The sequence below is a fragment of the Episyrphus balteatus genome, chromosome 2 (assembly GCF_945859705.1).
Source record: "Episyrphus balteatus chromosome 2, idEpiBalt1.1, whole genome shotgun sequence".
Classification (NCBI taxonomy): Eukaryota; Metazoa; Arthropoda; class Insecta; order Diptera; family Syrphidae; genus Episyrphus; species Episyrphus balteatus.
The window spans coordinates 103,136,984-103,142,983 of NC_079135.1; positions in this window are offsets into that span (position 1 = coordinate 103,136,984).

Genomic DNA, 6,000 nt, shown 5'->3' on the forward strand with positions numbered 1-6,000 from the left:
CTGACTCCATTCAATTGTTTTAAACCTAATGATGCCATATTATCCATTATGCTGAATTCGTCTGCAGTCGAAGCATTGACAGGAAGTAGCTCTTGGAATTCATCTATCCAAGACCAATGTAAACTTCCTAAGTTAAAGTCTCCAATTACTATAATTTCATCATTTGATTCAGTTTTCTCTGAAATGCTATCCAAGCAATTGCATAGTCCTTCGTATATCTCGGATTTGGAATTAGGTGGTACATAGATAGCCACTACAAATAAGTAACCAGATGACATCTTTAATTTAATGCACAGAATTTCAATTGTAGACTCTAGGAAATCATCGACTAGAGTGCTAACGAGAGAGTTTTTGACAGCTATCAGCAATCCTCCACCAACTTTAGCAGATTCATTAAGAGAATGACGATCACGGCGATAAATTTGAAAACTTGGGTCCAATAGCTCGGTATCAGCGATAGATGAGTTTAACCAGGTTTCAGTTAAGACAATAACTTCGTGTGAGACGTTATTTGCATTTTTGTAGACCTTATTGGTCTTTGTCCGTAATCCATTCACATTTTGATAGTATATTAGTACTTGTTGAAGTTGCTGCAGTTGGATGTTTGCATTGTCAGGTGTTTGTGAAAATGGTTTGGCTGCTTTTTCAATGTTCTATTTACAAACTCGTGCATAACAATTCCAGAAGGCCAAAAAGATTCATTATTTAAAAGATAAAAAACTGAATCTGAGCACCTTATTTTGAAAGATGAGTACTTAGCATAATTCCGTTGAAGCATTTTTTCTACAATAATGCTTTGTAGCGTACCAATCTTGTTTTTTATGAAATTTTTTATGTCTAAGGCATTAGTAGATGGGTCAAGCTTAGAAATGAAAAGAATTTTGTGTCCTTCAACAATTTTTAAACGTGATTCAAAAGGCATTTTTGAGTTGTTCTGCTCTTGAACATGACAAGCTTGGAGTGGAAAGTTACTTGTATCAATATTATTTACGCCCATTGAGTGAAAGTTTGGTAACGTCGCAACTGATAAAATTATTGGTTTAGAGGACATTTGGCATTCATCAGTTCCGGTTATCAGTGTTGGAGTTGTTGGTTTTATTATTGTTGTTGGTTCAGTAACTTTGGGTGAGGTGTGAGCAGATGTAGGAGATTTTTCAGTTGGAGTTTTAGGCAATGGTATAGATGACGACGGAAGAAGGGTCGGGGGGTTTGGTACATCATAATTGAAGTTGAAGTTTTGTAGTGGACGAGAAGGTGTAACAGAATCAAATATTGATGTTGCTGTTTTTTTAACTAATGGATTTTGAAGAGAGTTATCTGCGTCAAGTTCATTGCTTTTGCGTTTAGATGAGCTTTTAGGTCTAGAGATAATATTTTTAACTTTTGTCTTACTTCTCGTTTGACGTTTGTCGGTATTGGGTGCAGTATCACATGATGAGGGATTATTTTTGTTTGACATATGCGAGCGGCTAGAAGCGATATTATTTGTAACTTGCTTGTTAAGTTGGAGCAATTGGTTATTAAGATTTTCGATATGCAGCTTATTTTGTAGTACATCACGAACAATATTGTTGTATGCAAATGGATCGCAATCGTCACAAAAGAAATAAAAAGATTTCCTTTCTTTAAAAAGTTTGATGCTGCTGAACGGAGCATTAATACATCTAATATGTAATAATTTACGACAGTTACCATGACAAATAATTGCGTCAATAAGGTAATCCGCAATATTATCACATACAGCACACGCAGACATATTTTTGATTTTGGTTTAGTTTTTAAATTTTGGATTTATGAAAAAAATCAATATTTTTAAATTTTACTTGCCAAAAAAAAGTTTTGATACACCCTGTACTTAGTTCATGCACGAACCATGAATTTGAGGTTGAAATGTTGGTTATGATATGAGATGATAGGTGGCAGTTGAAACAGATGGCAGATATTATGAGTGATGACTGATGACTGATGACAGATAACAGCTGATGACGATGAGTAGAGTATATTGTTAAATTGTTATTGTTGCTGATGAGTTGAACGATGAAAACAATTAATTGCAGCAGGCAGGCTGGTATGCAAAATGCGATGCAGGATGGAGCCAGCAGCAGGTTATGTTCAACATTGTATATATATTTCTATAGTACTATCATGAAGTCGAATTTAGTATTAGTTCATGTCGCCACTTTTTTGAGGTGGCGCTCAGTGTGTTTTTTTCATACAAATTCTGATTTTTCAAGTCACCACTAGAGTTCCTAAGATCGTTTTACTTCATGATAGTACTATGGAAATATATATACAATGATGTTCAAAGCTCAGTTGGTAGCAAGCAGCAACATGAAAATGTAGGCAAGAAGTTCGGATACAATGTAGTCTCAATAATGCTTCAATAGGCAGAACATATGCTAAAAATTTCACTCACCGGGAGAAAGAAACAAAAAATCATCAACGGGAGCAAAAAATGTTGAGAGCGGCAAAGTACATTCTCTTTTCACACAAGAAAATAAATCAGTTATATGTACAGATTTAACTATGGGTCAATTTTAGCATGAATTTGCTGTTTAATTTTGATAAATTTTTAGTATTTAACACTAAACAAAAATGAATTGCCAGGTTATAGTGAAAAAAAAATTTACAAAATTGAATGGCAAACAAAAGACCACAACTTGAATTAAGAGTCTGGGTTAAAATTCGATTTAATAAATTAATAAAGCGGAGCGAACTAAAAACACTTGTGAATAGGTTGACGATTACTCGGAGAGTAATGGGCGTAACTATTAGTGAGATTGACCACATGTTAAATAATATTCTCAGTCTCGGGGCAAATACAGTCGATTGACATATAGAAGTAGCTAAATGTCTTAGGTGAGGCAGTATCACTATAATCAGCCTTATTATGAATTTAAATTCCCGTTTCCCATGAAATATGTGAAGGACTCCGAATTCCAAAAATATCATTGTTTTCATTTTGTTCCCTTGTCGTTAAAAATGATAAAAAAGCAAAAATAGACAAAATTTTCCTTAACTTTCCCGGGAGTTTTTATTAGAATAAGGCAGAATATGAAAACGCATCTTACTTTTTAGTCATTCGGACTATTCCTCGTTCGGTATTCCTCCATTCTGTTTTTGCAAATTACATTGGACTAAATATGTAACTCTATTCTAATTTGGATTCTCGGTAGTAGCTATGTAGGTATCCGTTAGAGCCGGATTAATAACGAATCGGACAGATTTTATTTGTTGGAAGCACACCTTGAAGCATGATTTTGTAGGAAATCGGAAAATTTTCCACTCCGACGGATACCTCGTTAGGGCCGTCTGTTTTGTATTATGATGTTAAAGGAGGAGGATTTTGAGAATTCATTAATACTTTTGCATCAAAAATATTTCTGGGACACTATTTTGTAAAACGATTATCGTTGATACTTCTTCGTTCTTGTTCAAAAAATGCAATCACGTCTAACGATAACCCTTTTATTTCAACGATACTAGTTAATCTTTACGACTGCCATGTGCCTTTCGTTTGTGTTGTGCGTTTGCTGGTAGAATGCATGTGATCCTCAAAAAATATTTTTTTTTCGGTTTAGTTTGGCTCTAAGACTTTCAGGTTTTACTATCAAGCGGCAAGTAAACTATCGTTTACTTGCCGCTCATTTTGTATTAAGTAATAGACCCCAGGTGGCAAAGTGAGGTAGTGTCTTCTTTCCATACAAATTGTTGTGATGCAAAAGAAGTGATGCGTTTATGAAATGAATTCAACGATAGTTATAGTTGGGCCCCCATTTATCTTATTATTATTATTATTATTATAAGTTTATTACAATGCAAATAAATTACAAAATAATATGTGAAAAGCGCTAGCTACCAGGGCCAAAGGCTAAACGATTTTTAATTGATTTTGAAATATACATATTAGTTATAAATGATTGATACAAAAATTCAAGGTTATATATTTCTATGAATATTGAAGGCTTTAAGAATGGAATATATTACTTTAATGTTGTCTATGGATGGTGATTTCAGGAGTTCCAACATCGGTTCGTTGATGCCGTGAGATGATAGGGTTCTTTTTATTGGTTCACAGTTGGAGGCAAGATGTGGAACTGTGAGTGGCCCGTCGTTACATAAGTGACATCTTGGGGGATCTTTGTTCTCGAGGAGATGACAATGTGTTAAGTTGGAGTGTCCCAATCGCAGACGAGTGAAACAACGGATCATGGGGCTACTGCAGTTTGTAGGATAAGAAGCAGAGTTAGCACTGGGATTGATAGTAGTATAGTGGTGGCTATATGCGTTCCACTTGGTCATCCTGAGGTCCTTCCAGTATTGTTTTACTTTATTGTAAATATTTTTTTACTTATCACACAGGTCATAATTAGGGGTTCACTAGCTGCACTTTTGGCGACTGTGTCCGCGAGTTCATTTCCCTTTATTCCCGCGTGTCCGGGGATCCAAAAAAGTTTGATGGATTTTTTATTTGCAATCAGTTTGTCTCTTATGTGACGGATTATTTGGTGGTTGTTGTTGATATTTTGTATGGCATTGATGGTCGACAAACTGTCCGTGAAAATTATTCTTTTTTCTGCATTCTGCAGTTTCATTGCAGAAAGTATTGCTGCTGCTTCTGCACAAAAAACTGATGAAAAGTCTGGTAGGAGGGATTTGTAAAGGGTATTTCCGGTATCGTCAACTACAGCAAAGGCCGTGCCGTGTTGGTTTTTCATACCGTCTGTGTATATGAAGTTCCAATTGTGTGGATCAAAATCAAAACCCATTTTATCCACTTTTTTTGATTTCGAGTAAATCGAGAAAAACTTGTATCTCGTAAACGAAACATTTTTTAGTACTTTTTTAAATGCAGGATTGATTCAATTAGGATTCCCTACAATTCAAGTCCAGAAATCGTGATCTGAGGGTTTTAGTTTTAGAGCTATACCCAAAACAAATATGGATATAATGGATTTTGAAAATCACCTCTGAATTTCAGGCCAAAATAAGAAAATATGGCATTCAAAAAAACTCAATTAAAAACGAGAAAACTTTATTTCCTTTTTTTTAACTACGCCTACTTTCTTGAACAAATAAATTCAAACCTAAATGCCGAAATTTTTTTTTCAAAAATCCGTATAAATTTTCGAATATTCCCATCTAATCTCATCCCATGGATAAAATGGTTTTTGAATTTCAAATTTATTTTAGAAATAATATTTTGAATGGATATAATGGATTTTGATGCGAATAAAATTGTTTGGATATAATGGGTTTTGAAACAAAAACTCAAGTGGATAAAATGGGTTTTGAAATTAACCTCTAACTTTGTGGTCTGATTTCTACGCCAAAAAATGTAGTTAGAGACTCAAACTTGGGCGCAACGTATGTATTTAAATAATAGAAACAAAACCTCATACCTAAGTCATTTTTTTTGAAAAGTGGATATAATGGGTTTTGATTCTGATCCACACAATTATCCCTTTTGTAGGGGGATGATTTTTCGAAGAAATAAGATCTGTACACGTCATTGCTAGTTGATTTTTTCGGAAGCAAAGTAAGATCTGTATTAATAGAACTAGGAGAAAGAAGCCATGGTGGGTGTAGGCATTCTTTTTCACTATGGAAAGACAGTGGTATACCAATTTTTTCGGCGGATAATAAAATGTTGTTGATCGTCGAAGGGCATTTCGGTGTTTTTTTCCGGAGAGAACAAAGTTTTGCGGTTGGTATGATTGGCGATTTGTAAGGTCCGTTTATTTTGTAACAGAGGATGGCTGTAAGGTAGCCCATTCTATCTTCTATAGACGGCAGTCCGGATTCGGTGAGCAAGTTAACTATCGGAGTTGTCCTGAAGGCTTTTAGGGCTAGACGGATTGCACCATGATATTCTGGTTTCAGCAGTTGAAGAGATGTTTTTGAGCACTTTCCATATATTGTTAAGCCATAGTCTAGTTTTGATATAATAATAGATTTTATAATTCTTATTATGGTATTTACATGAACAAAGCTTGATTT